We start from the raw sequence: 21,718 nt of genomic DNA on the forward strand, positions 1-21,718 counted from the left end.
TCAGTGTGAAAGAGAACTGCTCAGATGCTTATTGAAGCCGGGACAGTTTTCAGAGACAAACTCCATGAAGAATTATTCTTTTCACATGGCTGAATCGAAACACGTGTACTGTCCGTGTAAAAACTAATCACAGCTGTGAACTGCATGAAATGTATTGTGAAATGAACACAAGATTAAGCTTTGTCAGGTTAATGTAGCATGCTAAGGACTCTAGAAAAAAAATAATAAACTAAGGAGATGATCTTGGTTTATGTCTTTTCTACTTGCGGGGTGAGGATCTCTGAAAGTAGAATCTTGATCCCAAAGCTATTTCTAGGGTGTAGGGTCAGGAGCCAAAGAACCAATTAGATGAGACGTTCCTTTAGAAATATGCATGGCAGAGCCTTCAGGCTGCTATCAGATTAAACGGACACTTCTGTCAAGAATAAAATTCATGCCAGGCACCCAGGCACTGGTGGCCCATGCCTGTAATCCAAGCTACTCAGGAGGCTGAGATCTGAGGATCAAGTTTAGTGGCAGATGATGTGCTTGATGTATCTGAGCCCCAAGTTTAACCCCTATCAACAACAAATTCTTTTTTTTTTAAGTAAAATTGAAAAAGCAGCCTGATGTCAGTGGCTTATGCCTGTAATCCTAGCTACTCAGGAAGTTGCATGAGATTCTTACCTCCAATTAACCAGCAAAAAGCTCAAGTGATAGAGCAATAGGCCTTGAGCAAAAAAGCTCAGAAACAGGGCGCTGAATTCATGCCCCAGGACTGGTATACACATGTGCTCACTCCCTCTTCTCTCTCCCGCCCCCCCCCCTCTCTCTCTCTCTCTCTCTCTCTCTCTCACACACACACACACACACACACACACACACACACACACACACACACTGTCAGCAGTTTTAATGGTGTAGTGGGAAAGTAGATTGAGAGGCAAGGTAAGTATTAATCCACTACTAAGTATTCATTGCTGTGGTGGAAATGAATAGTAAGATGACCAGACAGGCAGCTGGTGTCAGGGAAAAGAAACCAACTTTAGACCAATGGCTCAGGCTGTTATGTTTCATCCACAGACTTTTAGGAGCCAAAGAACATTAATTAAAAATGTGTTTAAAATTTATTGTTGTTTTTTTGTTGTTAGTCATGGGGCTTGAACTCTTGTCCCTGAGCTCTTTTGCTCAAAGCTAGGCTCTACCACTTTGAGCCACTTCTGGTTTTCTGGTGGTCAATTGGAGATAAGAGTTTCGTAGACCTCCCTGCCAGGCTGGTTTTGAATCTCAATCCTCAGATCTCAGCCTCCTAAGTAGCTAGGATTACAAGCCTGAGCCACTGGCACCTGGCTAGAACATTTTAACTTTTATGAAAAGACATAGGATTAGAGAAGAGGGTGGGATATAGTCCAAGACAGGACAGGCTTTCCTCTTCAGGTCCCAAGGCTTCTGACTTGCCCCAGGGATTTAGAAGGGACCTCAGGTAGTGGAGAGGGTAAGGAGCATCTTGAGAACATTTGTTGAGTGCCCAGAAACAGACTCTGTCTGCATTTGAGCTGACATATTTGAAAAATGAACTTGATTTTTACTGCATACTGTTTCAGTGATTCATTCTTTATATGTGCATTTACTCAGCAGAAGCAAGTCGAAGATAAGATGGATGCTAAATTTATATGTTAATTTTAATATTGAAGCTATCCTCTGTTTGAAGAATAAGATCAATGCTTCAATTTCATTTCTTATGTGGCACTGAATGCTGTCATTACTGGGGTGTGTATGGGGGGATGCCAAATGAAAGTTCCCCAAGTTCCAGTCTTTCAGGAGGGCAGATAAGTCTAGGGACAGGCAAGCTTGTGTTGAGCTGGTGGTCTGTTCAGAGCAAGCCCCCGTGTTCCACATGGTATCACTATTTCAATGTCAAGAGAGAAACATCAGGGTAGTGGTTTTTTTCTCCTTAAATTACAATGGGGTTGCTTTACAAATTGGATTCGGATGGTTTGATGGGCTACTTCTAGACTTTCATCTATCCCACAGGCAAAGCCCGCTGGTCTTCACCAAAAGTAAACTCAGCATTTGTGGGAAAAAAAATCCTTCCAGAAGACTTGAGTCAGTGCTTGTGGTTTTAGACCTCAACCTCACACTTGCACTTGAGATTCAGATGAAAGCTTCCAAAGAGTCTGTGGAAAGTGCTTGGGGTAGAAAAAGATGGAATTTCTGTCTCTCAGCCAAATGCAAGAGAGGCAGATGTAGGGTGACTCTTCTGGGGAAGGGGGAGAGAGTTAGGCTAGGGAGGTAGCCCAGGGTTCTGACTGCCCAGCTAGCTGCTGGCTCTCCAAGCAGACTTTGGGAACCTCGGACTTCTGTGCTGTTTGTGCATTTCATGTGCTGCCTCAAGAGACAAAGAGGGGTCAGATCTTAAGTGGGTGTCTTTTTCAAGTTTGTCAGAGCAGAAAAGGTGCTATTTGGTGAAGAATCTCTTCTCCGCCCATCCTCTCTTCCCCTCCTCTCTCCTCCCCTTTTCTCTTCCCCCCTCTTTTCCTCTCCCTTCTTCTCCCCTCCATGTTTCTCTCCTCACCTCCCCCTTTTCTCCTCTTGACATCCTTCCCACCTATCTCCTTCCTTCCTTTCTTTTCTCTTTCTTTCTTTCTTTCTTTCTTTCTTTCTTTCTTTCTTTCTTTCTTTCTTTCTTTCTTTCTCTTTCTCTCTTCCTTTCCCTCACTCTCTCCCTCCATCCCCTCTTTGCATCCTTTCCTCCTATTTCTTTCCTTCTTTCCTTTCTCCTTTCTCTCTCTCTTTCTTTCTTTTTCTCACTCATTCTTTTTCCCCTCCCTCCCTCCCTCCCTCCCTTCTTTTCTTCTTTCCATGTGTTGATACTGGGGCTTGAGCCAGGGGTGTTCTTGAATGACTTTTTCATTCAAGGCTGGTACTCTATCACATGAACCATATCTTCACACCCAGCTTTTTGTTTCCTGGTTAATTAGAGATAAGACTTTCAGATGTGTTTGCCCCAGCTGGCTTCACATCTCATTTCTCTGATCTCAACTTCTTGAGTAGCTAGGATTATAGGAGGAACAGTTTTATTCCTCCCTCCTTCCTTCCATCCTCCTCCTCTCACTCTCTTCTTCCTTTCCTTTCTAGACAAGATCTATATATCCCAGGCTGGTCCAGAATTTCCCATCCTTCCACCCCTCCTTCCTTCGTCTAGTATTTTCTTTCTTGACAAGTTCTGGGTGGTATGCATTCTGGACCAGCCCATATCTCCCCATTTTTCCCATTGACTCTTGAGGGTCAGGACTACAGAGGTGGTCCAGCTATTTTGCACAAAGGTACAGGAAAGCATAGAGGAGACCCTAAGGAAAGAGGGAGAAGGATAAGGAGCAAATGGGTGGCAGATGGACCTCTTGAGGATTGAAGGGATTAGCGATGGAAGCTGTGGCTGCAGAAATCTTCACTCTGTCTCCTTTGGGAAAACAGGAAGTAATAGTATTCACTGTGTGTTTTAGAAAACCTCACTCCATGATTAGAAATGTAAGACTCTATTGAAAAGAAATTAGGTCATTAGTGTGTGTTTGGTACCTGGTACTTGCATCCATTACTCCAGCCTTCCTCCCCTCCCCCACTGACACATTTCCACAGCTGGGGATTGAACCAAGGTCCTAATGGATACTGGGCAAAGTCTCTACCACTGAGCCACAGCCATGGCCTATTCTAGGTCTTCATTCTGCCCTTCATAGGTGCTCAGATTATCCTAGCTCTAAAAACCGCTAGCAGCCAAGTGTGTCATTTGTGCAGTCTGAAATGTGTCTGAATGGTATCTGAGAGCAAGTTGTGGGTGGAAATGTGTGCAGCGAACACTGATGGATGCGGCCTCTGGTCTTCAAGAGAGCTCTGTGAACCAGGCTGTCTGCGCACCACCAAGACACTTAAGCTTACATTCACTGCAGGTCTGGAGTTTTCAAGGACCTATGTCTAATGGGGTCATTGTTGAAAATATTTTATGATTTCTAGAGATTTGAAAATCAGAAACTGCTGTGTACTACTGTTTATATCTTCAAGAAAAGAAATCTTCCTAATTAAATGCTGATTTGTTCAAATGAAAAGTTCAAAGCAATTTTTATTTTGGATCATCTAACAATCTAAAGGCGGTCTAAAGTGATTTATTAAAAGCACTTTTTACAACCTGGGGGCTGGTGGCTCATGCCTGTAATCCTAACTGCTCAGGAGGCTGAGATCTGAGGATCCTGGTTAGAAGCCAGCCCAGGCAGGAAAGACCAAGAGCTGATTATCTTCAATTCACCATTAAAAAGCCAGAAATGGATGTGTGATTCAAATGATAACCAGTACTGAGTAGGGAAAAAAGGAAAGCACCCTAGCCATGAGTTCAAGCCTTAGTACCAGAATTTCTCTTTTGAATCCAGAAGACTACATTTTAAAAAAGCCATCTGGTGTTATGTTTCACCCCAAACAAACATACTTATTTATTTGTTTATTTGTTCATTCATTTATTTTACCGGTACTAGGGCTGGAATGCAGGGTGTGGTTGCTGTTCCTTAGCTTTTGTTGTTGTTGCAGGGCCTGGACACAGTTCCTGAGCTCTTTTGCTCAAGGCTAGTGCTCTACCACTTGAGCCACAGCTCTACTTTTGGCCTTTTGGATTTCCTTTTCTTTTGGTAGGTTAGTGGATCTGAGTCTCGTAGACTTTCCTGTCTGAGCTGCTTTGGAACCATGATCCTCAGCTCTCAGCTTCCTGAATAGCTAGGTTACAGGCGTGAGCCACTGTGCCCAACTTCCCTGAGTATTTTTTTATTTTGTGGGTGATGGGGCTTGAACTCTGGGCCTGGGCACTGTCACTGGGCTCTTCAGCTCAAGGCTACCACCCCTACCCTTGAGCCAAGCCCCACTTCCATTTTCTAGAGGTTAATTGGAGATAAGAGTCTCAGGTCCTTTCGTGCCCTGGCTGGCTTTCCACCTTGATCCTCAGATCTCAGCCTCCTGAGTGGCTAGGATTACAGGTGTGAGCCACTGCACTCATTCCCTGGGTATTTCTGCTCAAGGTAAGCACTCTACCACTGGAGCCACAGTGCTACTTCTGCCTTATTTTGGTAATCAGAGTTAAAATTTTCAGGGGCTGGGAGTGTTGTCTAGTGATAGAGTGGTTGCCTAGCATGCATGAAGTCCTGGTACCACATACACAGAAAAAGTCAGAAGTGGTGCTGTGGCTCAAGTGATAGAGTGCCAGCCTTGAGGAAGCCCAAGGATAGTGTCCAAACCCTGAGTTCAAGCCACAGGACTGGTGCCAAAAAAAAAAAAATATGTTTGGGACTTTCCTGCTCTGGCTAGCTTTGAACTGGGATAATCAGCTCTCAGTCTCAGTCTCATGAGTAGCTAGCTAGGATTACAGGCATGCACCACTGGAGCCACAGCTCTGAGTAAGCATTCAGAAAGAAGCTGTATGCTAGCTGTTGCTCTAAGTGGTTATCATCTATTGACTTACTTAATCCTCTCAAAGACCACGAGGCAGTTTTCTTTTCCCATCGGAAAGTTGGATAAATAAAGAGATAATTTATCCAAGGTCAGTTCCTGGGAAGAGGCGGAGGTAGGTTTTACTCTTAGCAGTATGGATCCAGTTATGGGATTATACTTCACAGGACTTTCGTTTATGAGTTCCTGGATATCCAATCACCTTGCTTGTCCCTACACTGAGAAAGGCCTTCATCCCAGATGGTAGTTGCAGGTAGTTGCTGAGAGCAGATTCTAGGAGCCTGGAAGTATATGGCTACAGAATCCTGGGCATTGCAGTAAAAACAACCAGCCATCTTTGTATGTAAGCCAATGCAGGGCAGGGTTACAGCTCACCTAGGGCTATTAGTTTTTAGCCCTTTGCTCTGCTGCCTCCTAGAGGTTAATAGAGGTAAAAAAAATGTGAAACCTGAAATTTATCTCCACCAACTCCATCTAATCAAGAAAGGTGTAAATCTGTTTTTAAATACACCTTTGCGATGCTATATTTCATTTAAACTCAAATACCAGACACTCAAGATAGCTATGACAACATCCATGGCATTCATACATCTACCCCGTCCACAGGAAGACTCAAAGCAGGCAGCTAAGGAGAGCAATCAAGTCCCATGGCTGGCAGAGTGCTGCCTGGCAGATGATAGCCACTCATGGTGACTGCAGAGATTCTCAGTAAAATGACCGCGATAAGGTTGAATTTGAATATAAATGGATGGCCAGGAAGGCAACAAGTAATACCAAATCGGTAATTTTCCTAGGTTTGGCATGAGAAGAAAACGATCTGACTCTCAGAGTTAGGGATTAGCTTTCTTTTAAATTGAAACACAATTGATGTGCAATAAAGTGACCATACCTAAGGCACACGTGTGATAACTTGGGGCAATATGTACATCCTGTAGCTGTCATCAACCCTGCAAACTTACAGCATAAGAAACTATTTCCTCCTGACCCTGATTAGACCTGGTCCTTTCTCATCTTCAGGCATCAAACTCATCCATTTCCTCATGGACCTGTTTCTAACTTTAAGAATTTACATAAAATAATCATAATAGAGATATATCTGGCTTTAAAAGAACTCAGAATCTTTATTTTGAGAATTATCCATGTGGTATGAGAGCGTAGTGTATTTGTATGTATGTATGTAGGCATGTATGTATATACACAAATACTTACCATGTATTTTTACATAATTACATTATGTATTTATATTTGTAGGCCTGTATATATATGTGCACACATACACAAGTATTTATGTAAGTATATAGGTATATGTGATATGTATATATGTGTGATATGCACAGACATTTGTATATGTGATATGCATGTATATCTTTGTAGAGGAGAATATATATATATATAATTCTGTGATTATAATATATGTCTGCAGGGCTCTGTTTTCCTTCTCCCTTATTCTACTGTCCAGGGACCTTCATTCTGCCTGGCTCAAGGTTATTTACACATTAAGTGCTTTTTTTTTTTTGGTCATGGGGCTTGAACTCAGGTCCTGGGTGCTGACCTTGAGCTTTTCCACTCAAGGCTTAGCCTTCTACCTCTGTGAGGCACAGATGCCACTTTATGTTTTCTGGTAATTAATTGGAGATAAGAGTCTCACAGGGCCTTTTCTCCCTGTGCTGGTTTTGAATTGTGATTCTCAGATCTCAGCCTTTTGAGTAGCTAGGATTACAGGCATCAACCACCCATTCCTGGATTTTTTGTGCTTTTGTTCTAAAAACAAAACAAAAAAAGAAAAAAGGACCCCCCCCCTCCCAACACACACAAACCTGCTCCAAAACTGGGTGCTGGCAGTTCACACCTGTAATCCTAGCTACTCAGGAGACTGAGATCTCAAGATTATAGTTTGAAGTCAGTCTGGGCAGGAAAGTCACTTAGACTCTCATCTCCAATTAACCATTAAAAAACAGACAAATGTGGAGCTGTTCAAGCACAGTGAAGCACTAGCTTTGAATGAAAAAGCTCAGGGTCAGCACCCAGGCCACGAGTTCAAGTGCAGAAAGATGGTATTTCATGGTGCAGTTTCACTTACATTTCCCAATGTTCGTGTTGCCCAGGAGAGCTGTGTTTAGTCCTCTCAGGAAAGACCTGCTGTCCTCGGCCTGCCTGCAGCCAGGGGAGGACCACAGAAGATGAAGCTAGAGCTAAGCCTGACCGTGGCCTTTCAGGTGTCATCTTTGTTTCACCAGCACAAAACTTCCACTTTCTTTTTCCAATGATTACCAGCATTCGTGACTGGGGAAAGCTCCACATTCTCAGATTCAGGCTCTGCTGAATGAGGGAAATGGAGAAGCAGCCATTGTCTTATACGCATCTGTGCCTGGTTCTTGGAGCTGAATTCGGTGTGTTCGTACCTGGTGAGTCTGTGGATGGCACCTAACTTCCTGAACTTTGTCCTAGGATGGGAATTTTTTTTTTCTTTCTGGATGTGGGGTTTAATCTTAGGGCCTGGGTTGCTGTCCCTGAGCTTCTTTTTGCTTAAGGCTAATGTTCTACCACTTCGAGTCACAGCACCACTTCATGTTTTCTGGTGGTTATTTGGAGATAAGAGTCTCACTGGCTTTCCTGAAGGGAAATTGGTGGAAATGTGTTGAAGTACCTGCCTGACTCTTGCTTCTGATCAAGTTGATACACCCTCATTGCCACCGTTAAATCACTCATGGTGGGGGAGGGGATGCTAGTCTAGTCTAGGAAATGCTTAGTATCAAATTCTAAAATACCAGCGGTTCAAGCTCCTGAAAGGCCTCCTGTCCAGTTAGAAGCTCCCGGTCACCCAAGGATTCAGTTTCCCTGTCTTGTGGCTGACACCACCTGGACTGCTTTTTTAACCCTCCACTCTGCCCACATGGCATTGGCTGGATCCAGTCACGTGGTCTCATTGGGGATGCAGAGGGGTGGAGAGGAAGGGGCTGAGCAGAGTTTCCTATTCACCTGAAAGCATAAATGCACCTATGAAGAGCCTCCAGCACAGGGCGTGTGGTGATGTAGGAGGCTTTGTCAGCCTGGGAGGTTGCAGGTGCATTGACTTCCAACTTGCATTGACTGGCAGCTCCGGAGTAGAAAAGATGCTGCAGTGATTCTGTTCTTTGAATAGCTTTTCCTTCCCAACAATAATAGCTGGTCTTCAGGTGTCACTGTGAGTGTGCAGTGACTTGTTATTCCTCACAACTGCTCTACAAGGTAGGCCATGCCCCCTTTTTCCTATGCTAGGTTCTTTCCAGGAACTATTTTACAGATTAATAAAAAATATTTTTGGAATTGTAACCCTTTTATACAGCTACATAATAATAATAATAATAATAATAATAATAATAAATTTAATTAGAAAAACAAAATGCAAAACAAAAACAAAAAACCAGGCTGGGCACTGCTGGCTCATGCCTGGAATCCTTGCTACTCAGGAGGCTGAGATCTGATCATTGTGATGTGAAGCAATTCCACACCCAGGAAAGCTTCTGAGTCTCTTATCCCTAATTAACATGCAAAAAGCTGGGACTGGAGTTGTGGCTCAAGTAGTAGGGTACTAGCCTTGGGTGGGAAAGCACCTAGCCCCTGAATTCAAGCACACCACACACACACACACACACACACACACACACACACACAGACACACAAGGCCTCTGTATATAACTTTGACTAAGATTAACTGGAAGGCTTGTTTTTGCTTTGCAAAAGGGTCTTTTAGCATTTGCATTTTCACTGAACCCCAACTTGCAAACAAGGGGACATGGGCAACCCCAGCATCACGACCCTTTAGAAGTTGCTTCATTGTTCTGGATGTCAAAGGTTCTGGCCTGATGATAGGCAGATAGGGGCAGCCCCGCTTGTGCAATCCTTGGACTGTACTTCCACCTGTCTAAAAATAGGGCTCAAAGAAAACCCACACCAGGGCTGGGAGTGTGGCCTAGTGGTAGAATGCTTGGGTAGCATGCATGAAGCCCTAGGTTCGATTCTTTGGAACTACATACACACACAAAAAAGCCAGAAATGGTGCTGTGGCTTATAGAGCTCTAGCCTTGAGAATGCTCAAGGACAGTGCACAGACCCTGAGTTCAAGCCCCAGGACTGGTAAAAGAAAAAAGAAAAAAAGGAAAAAAAAAAAAAAAAAAAAAAAAAAGGAATACCCACACCAGCCACCTTGCAGACAGTTAAGCTTTCCTCAATCCAATGGCGCCCTCTCGTGGTGCTGAAGCAACAACACACAATTTGGCCCTAACCAGGTCATTCCCACTGCCTTTTCCTGTTCACTGGAGGAAGTGCGGCTGGTGCCTGGGCCATCCTCCACTTCGCAGATGATGGGATAGGCTCACTGCTCCTCTCTTTCTAGCTCTGTCTCATGAGCTGTTACTGTGGCATCTACACAGGAGCCACAGTTCCTCTTTGTGGGACTATTTATCTATGAAGACATGAGGATCACAATGTCCTGGCAAACCTCATTGAAATCTTTTCTAAAGCAGGAGGTAAGCCAGGTGCCAGTGGCTCACACCTGTAAACCTGGCAACTCATGTGGCTGAGATCTGAGGATGGAGGTTTGAAGCCAGCCTGGGCATGGAGGCCAGTGAGACTCTTATCTCCAATAAATGACTCAGAAAAAGCTGGAAGTGATGCTGTGGCTCAAGTGGTAGAGCACTAGCCTTGGGCAATGAGAGGCTCCAGGACTGAGCTCAGGTCCTGAGTTCAAGCCCTAGGACCAGCAAACAAATGAACAAATCTTAAAAATCCCCACTAGGGCCTAATACATACTCTCCATCCAAGTCCTGAACAATGTTTAATAAGTGCCTTATAAACCTGTGACCATTCTTGCCTAAGGCAGGCAGTGACAAGTGCACTATAAGTCTGCCTGACACAGTGGTGGGTGACAGGAGGTCACTCTGAGACTATGAGAGACCTAAAGATGGGGGCAAGGTTATTATTAGCTGTGTAAACTTCCACTCTTCCTGCCAAATGGGGTTTGAGGGCTCAGCAATCCTGGCTGGCATGAGTTTCTGTTTAGAGAGGGAGACTCTCTGTACCCTGGTTCTATGGATTTAGAGTCTGGACTTGAACTGGCTCAGTGAGGGGTTTGCACACTAACAGGTGAAAAGCACAGTTACAGCAAGGCTCATCAGCTTTGGGGACACATTGGAACAACCCAAAGGGCTTTTAAAGACCTGGATGTCCAGGCCTCATCCTGATTAGTTTCATTGGAATCTTTGGGAGTGGGGGAACGGCGTGGGACCATGAAGAACAAGGTCCTTCTATTATTACCTTAGGCTAGATTTCACCCTCATGATGGATCAGGGAAATTAGATCTTTGGTCCAACTTCCTGATACATCCCACAATGGAAACGCAAAATGCTGAACCCCAACAATAATTCTCCAATAGCAAAACAATGAAGAGGGAAGTACAAATTCTTGCTATAAACCTTAACATGCAGTGGGCCAAGAGAGCAGAGAAGGTTCTAGTGTGGATCAGAGCGCTAACCTGTTCTGACCACTAGAGGGCACCTGAAGCAAAGCGAGCAGACTGGTGACCAAAGTCCAAGAATCATCATACTCCAGCAGCTTGTGGAGACCTAAAGGAATTCAGGCCTGTGAGTTATGGAGGCCTCAGCAGAAATCCAGGAGATCAGGCTAGTCCTCTAGGGATTCATCAAAACTGGGTAACCGTTTCTGAAACACAGAATCAGATACCTTTCCTACTTGAAAATATGAATATTTCCTATATGAATATAAAAAGGGTGTTGACAGGAGCCCAGAGCCTTCAACAAGGATCTGGCCAGCAAGGAAAGCAAACGTCTAACATATCACAGGTGTTATAAACGAAGTTCCCTGCAGGAATCAGCTAGGTGTTAGAAACGATGCTGGCTAAGTATGTAACAAAACACAGTGGGGTCCTGTATCAATATCATGGGCATCAGCTGGGATTTATCTAAACTGCGGATTTCTTATAAAGCAAAACCTGGGGACAGAGCCCAGGAAAAGCTGGTTTAGCAAGCAAACCCTTCTGCTGGCACTGATGCTGTCTGAGAAAGGACAGTCTATGTTGTCATGTCTTCTGGATTTTCTCAACACAAGTTCTGAAATTTTATCTGAAACCTATGTTTCCTTCCTGCCTCCTTCTTTTCTCTCCCTTCTTTCTTCCTCTCCCTCCCATAGTCTCCTTCCCTCTCTTTGTTTCTTTTCTTTCCTTCTTTGCTCCTCTCCTCTTTCCCTCCCTCTCTTTTGCTTCCATCCTCTCTCCTCTCCCTCTCTTTCCTTTTTTTTCTCCTTCCCCCATTCCTTCTTTCCCCTCTCTCACTCTCTTTTGGGTGGTACTGGAGTTTGAACGCAGGGTCTCATGCTTGGAGGCATTTTGCTGGCTTGAGTCTCACCTCCACATCTTAACTCTCAGAAAGCAGCAACAGCACAGTACTGGAGGAAGCATGCTTTTATGAGCCAATCAATGCTAGGCACCCTTCTTTCAAAAGTCAGCCAATCAAGGAGGGATTTTTCTCTAATTAGTCCTGCCTCCTAGTTCCAGCCAATCAACAACAGGCTTATCAAATGATATAATCCAGTTAACTGTCCTGGAAAAAAATTCTCCCTTTTGTAACCTGCACTTCCCCACAAAAGTTTGATTAATGATTAGTCTGCTGTCTGCAGTTATCTCTCATAGAATGAAGACCCCAGCTCTGCCTTTTTCGTTTCAGATACTAACCATCCTTTGAGAAATTCAGGAGTAAAAACTGAAGTATGATAAAGAAGTAAAGGCTGAGAAACAAGGGCAAAGTAAGATAATAACAAAAAATCCCACCACAGTGAAAACAGAGGAGTTAGGCGTAGGGAAATTTAAGAAGTTTAAGTTTCCTGATTTTTGTTGTTGCTGAGACAGACAGACAGACAGACAGACAGAGAGTGTGTTGGGGCTTGAACTCAAGGCCTATCCAAAATTTTATACTTGAGCCACAGCTCTACTTTCAGCTGAGAGTTGGATATTGGGCCTGAGTCATATTCCTGCTCACTCCCTCAGTTTAACTGAGTTTAGCGTCTCCTTCAGCAACATCTAAAATTTACTTAGATATTTAAACGCGGTTCTATATTGTTTTCTCCTTTCCTGTCTTAAATATTTGTGTGTGTGTGTGTGTGTGTGTGTGTGTGTGTGTGTGTGAGAGAGAGAGAGAGAGAGAGAGAGAGAGAGAGACAGACAGACAGACAGACAGACAGACAGACAGACAGACAGAGAGTGTGTTGGGGCTTGAACTCAAGGCCTATCCAAAATTTTATACTTGAGCCACAGCTCTACTTTCAGCTTATTATTATTTTTTTCTTTTCTTGGTGGTTAATTGGTGATAAGAGTGTCATGGACCTTCCTTCCCTGACCTTGCTTTCTGCTTTTAAATTACTTTTACTTCAATGTAATGTCAATACTTAGGCCTTTGATCATTGTTGGGTTGGTTTTGTAGCTGGCATAAAGAAACAGGCCCAATTCCATTCACATGTGTATGGCTATCTAGCTGGCCTAGCCTCTTCTCAAATACTCTGAGCATGCTGTGTCTGTTTCTTTAAAGGGTAGAACATAGTGTGGATCTTTAAGCAAGAAGACAAAATACCAGTCCCTTATGAATATGAATGGTAAGGTTCACGCAGGTGTTTGGATCCATGTTTCAATCTCTTCTGGAGATTCAGGAAAGCTCAAGCATGTAATTCACCAAGCCGGCACTAGGAGAGGCTGTTTAGCTAGCAGAGGAAGGATGTCCTGGGTCACATTCCTTCTGCCTAATGCGGTGGCAGCCTGCACCCAATGAAATTACATTGCTGAGGAATGCTAAAAAGAGAACATGATAAGAAAGTTAGATTAAGCTAGCAGCTAGAGACTCAAGCTGCCAATCCTAGCTACTCAGGAGGCTGAGATCTGAAGATCACAGTTCAAAGCCAGCCTGGGCAGGAAAGTCCATGAGATTATCTCCCATTAACCACTAAAGAGCTGGAAGCAGAGCTGTAGCTCAAGTGATAGAGTACTAGCCTTGAGTTAAAAAGCTCAGGGACAGGACCCAGGCCCTGAGTTCAAGGCTCAGATACACATCTATGTATGCTATTTGTATGTATATACAGACAGGTGAGACTATTCACCATCAATACCTCCAATCAGCTGGGTGCTGGTGGCCTGCAACCCCAGCTACTCAGGAAGCTGAGATCTGGTTTAAAGCCAGCCTAGGCAGTAAAGTCTGTGAGATTCTTATCTCCAGTTAACCACCAGACCAGCCAGACCAGAAGTGGCTGTGTGGCTTAGGGCAGTAGAGCCTTGGGCCGAAGGGCTCAGGAACAGTGCCTAGGGCCTGAGCTCAAAAAAAAGGAAAACAAAACCCCCAAACAATGCCTCCTTTAGCCACTCTGTATATTTCCTCTCAATCTATCTCTCTCTGTCTCTCTGTCTCTCTCTCTCTCTGTCTCTCTCTCTCTCTCTGTCTCTCTCTCTCTCTCTGTCTCTCTCTCTCTCTCTCTCTCTCTCTCTCTCTCTCTCTCTCTCTCTCTCTCTCTCTCTCTCTCTCTCTCTCTCTCTCTCTCTCTCTCCTCTTTTTCTTTTGCCAGTCCCGGGGCTTGAACTCAGGGCCTGAGCAATGGCCTTGGGACTTTCTCAAGGCTACAGCCCTACCACTTGAGCACAGCTTCTGGCTTTTCCTATGTATGTGGTACGGAGGAATCGAACCCCAGTCTTCATGCATGCTAGGCAAGCACTCTACCACTAGGCCAGACTCCCCCTCCCCACCTCTCTCTCTCTCTCTCTCTCTCTCTCTCTCTCTCTCTCTCTCTCTCTCTCTCTCTCTCTCTCTCCCTCCCTCCCTCTCTCTCTTCCCCTCCCCCCCTCTGTATATATATTTGGTGGGTCATGAGACTTGATCTCTGGGCCTGGGTGCTGTCCCTCAGTTCTTCAGCTCAAGGCTACTACCCTACCCCTTGAGCCTCAACTCCACTTCCAGTTTTCTAGTGGTTAATTGTAGATAAGAGTCTCACGGACTTTAGTGCCTGGGCTGGCTTTGAACCATGATCCTCAGATTTCAGCTTCCTGAGCAGCTAGAATTATAGACGTGAGTCACCACACCTTGCCTCAATGTATATTTTTAGGAAGACCTATTTCCTTCTTCTCCATTTGCCTAGGCTTGGGCTAATAAATAGTTTCAAAGGTAGACCAAAGGAGAAAACATCAGACTTTGGAAAGATCTCCATAGATAGATCTAAATCAAGAGGCTATTTTGAAATGCCTTTCACCTTCCTTTTGCATAGGAAGCCAGGGCCCAGAGTGAAATAAGCCAGTGTTCCAGCCAGTTCACCCGGACCGTGTTACTCCAAGCAGAGTCTCCAAGGAGGACAGGCCCAGGAGAAAATTCACTTGAGGGTTTTCTAAGTTCCCATTACTAAACAAAATCTTTTGAGCTTTCTAGGAAGATACATGTGTTTGTTTATCCAACATTTGGCACCTGGAAAATCTTACCTGCAGTTCAGAGTTATCTCTTAACTGGGATAAGGGTGGCAGACTAAAGGTGGCTAAAGAAAGTTTTCATTTTGATTTGGAAGGGGTAGAGGCTACAAAGTGTTGATAGTTGGAGGTGCTTGCTTCTGAGTATCCTCCTTTCTCTCCTAAGAAAATAGGTCGGGAGGCAGAGAAAGGGTTGAAGCTCAATACTGGTTTTAGCATAAAGCTAGTGAGACCTATGTCCAAGAACAAATCTGGATGTGGTGATCACGACTATAATTCCATCTGTTCGGAGGTATAGGTAAGAGGATTGTGATTGGAGGCTGGCCATGGGGCCTGGCTGAAGATTTCATTTCGCATCTGCAATGTCATATAAATAGAAGCCTGTAGTATGTAGCCTTTTGTGTCTGGCCTAGTTTTTTTTTCTTTCCTCTCAGAGTCATATTTTTCTAATTTAATTATGTTGTTTTGTTTACTAGTTTATTTGAAGAAATAAATGTCAGGGACATTTCCTCAGCACAACTTGTTTATTCATTGTCAGGATTTGGATATGGTTTATCTGCCAAATTTTCATGTGAGTCTCCAAAAAGCAGAGCCTACAGAGAGATAAATGGTGTATGTTTTCTCTTATATACAGGAGCTAGAGCTCAAATACACCAGGGCATGCTAAATTATGCAGGACTCCAGGCATTCACACACAGTGAGACCCAAGGAGAATACTCTTAGGAGAGGAACACAAAGTTACAATGCCTGTATGCTTCTGATTCTATAAAATAATATTTATTGAAATGAATTCCAGGAAATGGAAACCAGAAGTTTTTGCTTCGTTACTATTTTTGTTCTCTTTTCCTTTTTTCTTGATCATTTATCTGTCTTTGGGATGGCAACGTGGGGTACATAGAAATGGAGGGACAAAGGATGAAAAAATGCAACAGTGGTACTCATTAGACAAGGTTGAAAATGAACTCTACAAGTTGTGGGTAAGGGAAGGGTTGTCTGTAAAGAAATGTACTCATTACCTGACTTATGAGATTGTAACTCCTCTGTAACCCCTATAATACAATAAAAAGTATAGATAATAAAAAAAAGAGATGGCCACAATATTTAGAATTTATAGCCACCCAACCTGGCTGGATGAAACTCTTTTCAAGTTACTCAGCTTCAGCCTTTTTTTATGGTCATAGCAGCAGAAAATGGACTAAGACATCCATTCATTTCTAATTTGGCTGACCAGATTGCAGCCTCCTGAGTATTTAGGACTTTGAGAATGTTTTTGCTAAAATATTCTACCAACTTTTGAAAAATTGGATAGCTTGCCTTTTTGTTTGTGAGTTGCAACAATTTTTAATGTGCTAACAAGCCAAATATGTATGTGTATGATGATTATTTTCTTTCAGACGAGCCAATCTTCTTTTTATAGCCTTTGCTCAATTCCAGTCTGTAATGGGCCCGTGTGGATCTAGAGTTCGTTCACCACCAACTGACCCCAAAAGACAGATTTCTGAAAGAAACGTCGGGGAAAATCACTTACTCCTGCAGCCTAGCATTGATTCCACTTTTGGAACTAAATATTTACATTTGGACTTGAAAAGACACCTTTCACGAGCATCCAAAGAGCCTTCCATCTCATGCTGACATACAAGCGACCTCTAAATCTTGCAAGATGGAACGAACAGATGTCTTGTCCATGGCAGGCAAGGATTGTCATGCCTCTCTTTCTTCTGCATTGTCCTGGCTTTTATGAGTGAACCATCTGTCCCCAGGGGCCTTGCTGGTCCCTCAGTTCTCTTCCCAGCAAGGACTCAAGTTACACAGCATGCTCAAGGTGGGTCCTGCCTGTTGCCCAGAAGTTTAAGGGATTGGATCCCTGGGTCCACAGAAATAGAACCCCAAAGGTATTGACCAGACAAAAGAAAATGGCAGTGGAAACTTAAGTCAGCTGAAGGCGAGAGCTGCCATTTGAGTAGCCAGGGAATTTTGATGTTTCATCAAAAATCATAAAAGTAAAATCCTAAAAGTGCTACCGTGTTAAGTGAGCATGTACTAGTTTCCCTGCACATTTTTTTTTTCTTCATGGAAATTTCATGGCAAGGAAGGAACTAATATTTTTTCCCTATTTTCAGATGGGGGAAAAACCAAGTCTTAGATGACATGACAGAGTCCCTATTGCTGTGAGCTACTGTAACACCACGCCCTGCTTAAGGGTCCTGCCCGAGAGGCTACAAATAAGACAGCACATATTCTGATTGTTAGGGTTTTTTGTTTGTTTTTTTTTTCAACATTTCCCCATGGTAAGTGATTCCAAAACAAATGCTTCTATCTCACTCTTTTGGGTTCATTTATTCCCAAAAATGGTATTAGGGAGTCAAAAGAAGCCCTTGGGAATATGGGAGCTCTGCTAGGTATTCACAATTGATGCTCCGGCTTTCTTAGGTAGGAGGTGAGTCAGCCAGATGCTGTGGCTCCAGCTTTTAATCTAGCTATGCAGGAGGCTGAGATTTGGAGGACCAGGGTTTGAGGCAGGCTAGGGAGAAAAGTTGATTAGACAAAATAAACATCCCAAAAGCCAGGCCAAAGGCACGGCTCAAGAGATAGACCTCTAGCCTCCGCCCGCCCTGCATTCAAACCCCAGTATTGCCAATCAAGCGATGGATCAATCAAGAGATATAAAGCAACAAAGAAAGGAAGAAGACTTTCACATGCCTTATACACAAGTGTGTATAAATGAATGACTATATACAACCCTGGGAATAATATTTGGCACCTAGGAACTATTCTACTTCATATTTAAGTTGTGGTTATAAAGAATTCTTTGCCAGGTGATGGGTTATTTTGTTATTTCTTTGTTCATTATTTTTACAGTCTTGCTGTATAGGCCAGGCTGGCCTCAAACTCATGATGCTGTAGATAGGTGAGTACACATGCTTTAAGTGAGCTCGTGATACTACAAGTGACACAGCCTCCATGTCCTGAGTGCTGGGATTACAGGTATGCACTACCAGGCCCAATTTAGGACACACTGCTTTTTTTTGGGTCAGTCATGGAGCTTGAACTCTGGGCTTGGGTGATGTCCCTGAGCTCTTCCGCTCTTGTGTTCCTTTGATTTCTGGCGGGGCTGACAAATTTCTTTTTTTTTGTATTTGATTACTTGTTGTTTTTAGTATTTTGTAAATTCTGTTCACTGCTGTTTCTATGTCAACAAGTAACTTATTGTCTGATTAAAATGTTAATGCTGTCAGATCCCAGTGGCTCACACCTGTAATGCTAGTTACTTAGGAGGTTAAAGCCAGCTCAGGGGAAGTGGCAGAGCTCAGGGGAGGTGGTCGGGGAGGGGGTTGGAGGCCTGGAGAATCTCCAATGAACCACCAGAAAAACAAAAGTGGTGCTGTAGCTCAAAGTGGTAGAGCATGAGCTTTGAGCAAAAAAGCTCAGGGACTGGGCTCAGGCCCTGAGTTCAAGCCCCATGACCAACAAACAACAACAGCAGTGTTAATGCGTTGTCTTACTTGCTATAAATGTTTTCTCTAGTCTGCTGCTTTTCCTTTCTTCTTTAGTCCTTATTCCTTATACCTCTCTTTTGGGGGGGGGCTTGAACTTAGATTCTCATACTTTCTAGGCAGCCTCTCTACTGCCGAGCCATACTTCCAGCCCTGTTTTACATTAGTTACTTTTTTTATTGTTTGTGCCAGTACTGGGTCTTGAACTTGTGGCCTGAGTGCTGTTCCTAAGCTTTTGTGCTCAAGGTTAGTGCTTTGCTGCTTGAGTTACAGCTCCACTTCTTGCTTTCTGGTGGCTAACTGGAGGTAAGAATCTCTTGGATTTTTTTTTGCCTAGGCTAGCTTCAAACTGTGATCCTTAGATCTCAGCTCCCTGAGTTGCTAAGATTTCAGTTATAAGCCACCAGTGTCCAACTGTATTGGTTACTTTTTTTTTTTTGGCAATCCTGGGGCTTGAACTCAGGGCCTGAGCACTATCCTGGGCTTTCTTAAGGCTAGAGCTCTACCTCTTGAGCCACAGTACCACTTGCAGCTTTTTTCTATGTATGTGGTACTGAGGAATTGCACCCAGGTCTTCGTGTGTACTAGGCAAGCACTCTACCACTAGGCCAGACTCCCAGCCCCTGTCCTGGTTACTTTTGAGATAGGGTCTCACTTCCTGTCTGTGATCCACCTATTTTAGGCTTCCTGTTGTTTCTGGGATGACAGGTACACATCACCAGAGTCCTGCTTTCCTATGTCAAGTTAGGTCCCTTTTGTTTATTTGGGGCGGGGGCAGTCCTAGGGCTTGAACTCAGGGCAGGGGCACGATCCCTCAGCTTTTCTGATCAAGGCTAGTCCTCTACCTCTTGAGCCACAGTTCCACTTCCAGCTTTTTTGGTGGTGCAGTGGAAATAGAAGTCTCACAGACTTTCCTGCCTCAGCCTGGCTTCAAACCTCCATCCTCAGGTCTCAGCTTCCTGAGTAGTTAGGATTACAGGCTTCCCTTTGTTTATAAACCCTAGGAGTGTGAATACTAGCTGTAGAGGGGAAAAAAGCACTTCAAACACCAGGTAGGAAAATGTCTCAGGGTTTAAGTCCTTGGTTCAGTGCACACGGTGCTGCATATTTAGCTGAGGAATTTCCCAGTAGTTTGATTGGCTCATTGTGTGGAGCATACGATGCAGTGTCAATGTTTCTGGCTTCACTGGTAGATAAAGAAGCAGCAGACCTATGTTCTGCAGCCTCTGTAGAGCTGCTGGAAGGCAGGAGAGGAGAGAGGCTGATTGAAGGCTGCAAGGGGAAAGGGAATCATCCTTGTAAAATGCCATTGGAAGAATCGCCTACTTTCTAAGAGAAAAGCAGGGCAGAGAGTCTGTATTTCTTGGCCCTGACATAGCAAGCCTGGGCAGTGTGAAACTGTAGTATGTAAAAGGGAACCAAGATATTAAAGTAAGATGGAAAAGGTAGGCTAGACCTTTTCAGGCTGTGTCTGAAAATCAGATCTTAGAGTCTTGAACAGGCTGACATCCCTGGTAAACGGAAGGGCCTGGCTCCCAGCTGGATTCTCTGTTCTCCCTAGGGCTACATCGTTTCCTGTGTGCAAGGCAGGGGAGAGGCTGGCTGTTGTCTGTTCAAACAGCTCTTGTTATAGCTCTGGGAACCACTGTCCAGGCAATTCATGTGGGAATGACAGGCTACGAAAACCTTTTTCTTCAGCGGCCCTGTCTTACTTCCTAGTGTTATTTTAAGCATTAGCTACCATTCTCCCCTAGCCTGACCTCAGGATGTAGCTTATGTAATGTGCTTTAGTGGGGAAAATAATGGCTTGATAGAGTAGCATAGCTCAGGGACAATGTCCAGGCCTTGAGTTCAAGCCCCACAACTGACAGAAGAAATAAAAAGAAAAAGATGACAACAGCCACGAACACCAGACTTAACTTTGTTTCTAATTAACCAAAAAAAACCCCACACGCCCCCCCCCCCAAAACAAACAAACAAACAGGCCAGTGTTGATTCCCTGCCTTTGAGAAACTCTTACATTTTGAACATCCCTGCAGAGCCCCAGTTGGCACCTCTGGGCAGGGGAGGAGGTTGGCACACAGCACGAGAGGGAGCAGCTGCAGGCCGAGGATACCTGTGCCTCTGAGGCCTGCCTTGGGTGTAGGAGCCAGGGGGTTCCGGGGCTCCCTGCTTCTGCTACAGGGCTCTGAATTGATATGTCAACAAAGCGCTTTCTCTGAACTTGTGTCTCTGAGGGATTGACGGATTTGAGATTTCAGGGTTCCCAGGCCAGGGGGCAGGGGTGATGTGTAGTTTCCTAGCCGGCTTCTAATTCCCTCTCTGTCTTGGATGACAGGTTACACTGGTCAGGAGCAGCTCATGGGGTGTCCCCTCTCCCCGGACAGTAACAGGAATGAATTAGCATGTTTCCCCTCCTGTAAGCGATCCTCTTTTTGCGTAAACATCCCCTGGGTTTCTGTGATGTGTAACTAATGGAGTGTTAAACTCTCAGAGCTGGTTTAAGACTCAGCGCGCACACGTGTTGCCAATCCATCATGCCTCTAATACTAATTAACATAGCAGGGACACAATAAAGGCACAGATCCTACACACATTACCGGGCTCCGGTTTCACTCCTATAACAATCCCCCTATTGACCCAACGGGAGCGCACGTTGGGAAAAGGAGCAGTAGCTCTTCTCCCTGCCCCTCTGAATGAATCAAATGCCCGGCTGTAGAACCTCCATGGGGCATCCATTGGCCTTGAGGTGTCTGTGTTCAGAGAGGAGGCTGAGTTCCCAGGGCAGTGGCTGGGGCAGCCTGGGAAGTTGGCTCCCAGCTGGGTGAGTGTTAGAACTGTTTCTCTGACCCCCTGGGTTACTGTTCCCACTGGGATTTCAGGGCATGCCTGGTTCCCAGCTCCTGGGAACACATTCTTCCTCCATGACTCCCCTGGAGACACATGGCAGCAGACATTGTAAACTCAGCCCCAAGTCAGACATGCAGCCAGCCATCCAGGTATCTGTAGTTTCCTCAGAGAGTTCCTTTTGGGGGTATCTACAGGAGTCCTCAAGTCATTGGCTGGAGGTGGGTGGCTACTGTGGAGGCTGGGAGGAGGAGGAGGGTGCTTAGAGGCCAGCATGGACAGAACAAAGTTCTGGAGATTCCATCTGGAAAACGGGCTGTGGAGCAAATGTGAGAGCTCGAAGGGTAGAGTGTCAGTCGAGCAAGCCTGGGGTCTGAGTTCAAACATCAGTTCCACACACTAATAATAATAATAATAATAATAATAACAATAA

The sequence above is a fragment of the Megascapheus bottae genome, chromosome 3 (genome assembly GCF_031878675.1).
Source record: "Megascapheus bottae isolate mThoBot1 chromosome 3, mThoBot2.hap1, whole genome shotgun sequence".
Lineage (NCBI taxonomy): Eukaryota > Metazoa > Chordata > Mammalia > Rodentia > Geomyidae > Megascapheus > Megascapheus bottae.